We start from the raw sequence: 2,368 nt of genomic DNA on the forward strand, positions 1-2,368 counted from the left end.
TCATTGCAACAGTTTTAATAACTGACTAGCAAAATTCATGGACAAATCAACAAAGTTAGATCATTGTGAAGGATGTAACCAAATGGATAGAAATAGAGAGGCTAAGTTAATGGCATGTGAAATTTCTTATTTCTACTTAAATCATTAAGAAGATGTAATACTTACAAGAATAGGGATGTTTGATGCAAAGAAGAAGAAAGTCAAAGAGTTAATATATTTTTCGGTTCTTTCTGGATCATTCTACTGAGCAGGAAGGTCAACAAAGTCAATTGCACCAATAATTCTATTGAAGAACTTCTCCAAAGTATGCTGAAAAGGAACTAGCAATCATACTATTATCATTAGATACATGTAAGTGCAGCCTGAAGAAAGTGAACTTCAATTTAGCTACTCATTTTTCTAGAAACGGCGGCCCCTTTTTCCACTGTAAAATTGCAGTTCATCAAATTTATTTTCTCAAGGACAATGAAGCTGCCAATATTATATTTCATGAAGAAAATCATGTTGCAACTCCTTCTCTTTCAAAATTTTTCATGCTGATGTTTTCTAACCATATTGTTTATTTTTCTATCTGCAGACTTCTCTATGCTTTTAGATCTAATTCATTTCTTCTTATTCACAGATTAATTACATTAGTGTGATCACTTAAAACTTTTGAAATGTGTTGTTGTCTTTAGATTATCAAATAATATATATCTAAGCCTCTTCCTCTTCTCTACAGAGATAGGACATTTTTTATTCACTTTCCTACTGGAACTTCAGATATATTCTATATTCCAAAAGTAAAAAAGATAATCAAATTTATCATCAATTTTGTTTTGATTGTTCCAACTTAATTGGTATATAATTTTTCATAAGATGAGTTCCATAACATTTTCTACCTTGTCATCCTCAGTATCCCCTGTAAGGGAAGCTAGCATTCAGTCTATCAGTGATTTTCTTCTGCAGAGGTCTTTGAATCAATATGTACAAAACCATAATTGTCCTGATTAAGTAAACTAGGAAACAAGCATACTTATTTTCTAAAATCTCTTAAGTATAATTAATATAATATTCTCCTCTATTTCCGAAGTCACTGACCAAGCCTCAAGCCTCTATTCTTTTATATACTTGGTTTACAGTGGGTTTTTTTCCTGTTTGTGTGTGTGCACATGCACATGCGGACGAGCATGAATGTGTGTTTGTTGACATTGACAGCTGGTATCTATCTTGCTACTTGTAGTTAAGGGACACACTTTTTGTTTTTTAATAACAAAATTTATTATTAAATTAAATTAAATTAATATTGGAGGAGAGACAGAGACAGAGACAGAGACAGAAAACATAAGTCAGAGAGAGGGGCCGAGAGAGAGAATCCAGGCAGGCTCCATGCTCAGTATGGAGTCCACCACAAAGCTATGGTCCCTATGACCCTGGGATCATGACCTGAGCAGAAATTAGGACTTGGGTGCTCAACCCACTGAGCCACCCAAGGCATTTGGGGGACAAAGTTTTTTGGACATAGAGTTTTGGTTAATCCCTGTCTTTTTTTCTATTTTTTTTTACTTTTTACTTTCTGCTTTGTCTTTGTTCTTGTTTCTACTTCTAGCCATGAAATAAATTTGACTTGATATTTTTATCTCTGGATTCATGTGAATTCTTTATATTGATAATATCACATTTTGTTCTACTTCTTTTGAATATTCCAGAGTTGATTCTCTATTTATAATTGCTTTGTAAATAATTCCACAAATCAAGTAGGCAAATTCCAACTATTTCCAACCTGGGAAGAGTATCTACAATATCATCTCTTTGTCAATATATTTCATGTGACTGATAATATTATTAAGATCTTAATGGACCCCAGACTTCCACCATATCACATTGAATTCCTTAGGTATATTTTGGCCATGCCTCACTTTCTAAGTCCTTACAAAGTCTAGCCATATCAGTTTCTCCTGAATCTCTCCTTTGATGATAGGAAGAGGAAATGCCACTTGTTTACAATAAACTTAACTCAAGATATGTTAAAACTCTTCCAGATCAAACATGGTTGTCACTGTCTTTCTTATTCCCAGAATACAGGAACAGTAGGGAAAAAAAATGGAATTCTTAAGGGGGAAAAGTAAGCTAAGATCTTTGGAGCCACATGAAACTCTAACAGACAAGAGAACAAAAATCTGATCTGTGAGTTGATGAAATATTTAAGGTATGTATAACATCTCAAAAAGCATCAATGGTGAGACGCCTGGGTGGCTCAATCCCTTAAGCGTCTGACTTTGGCCTAGGTTGTGATCTCACAGTTTGTGAGTTTGAGCTCTGCATCGGGCTCTGTGCTGGAGCCTGCTTTGGATTCTGTGTCTCCCACTCTCTCTGCCTATCCCCCACT

This window comes from Crocuta crocuta, unplaced genomic scaffold, assembly GCF_008692635.1.
Source record: "Crocuta crocuta isolate KB4526 unplaced genomic scaffold, BGI_CrCroc_1.0 scaffold717, whole genome shotgun sequence".
NCBI classification, from domain to species: domain Eukaryota; kingdom Metazoa; phylum Chordata; class Mammalia; order Carnivora; family Hyaenidae; genus Crocuta; species Crocuta crocuta.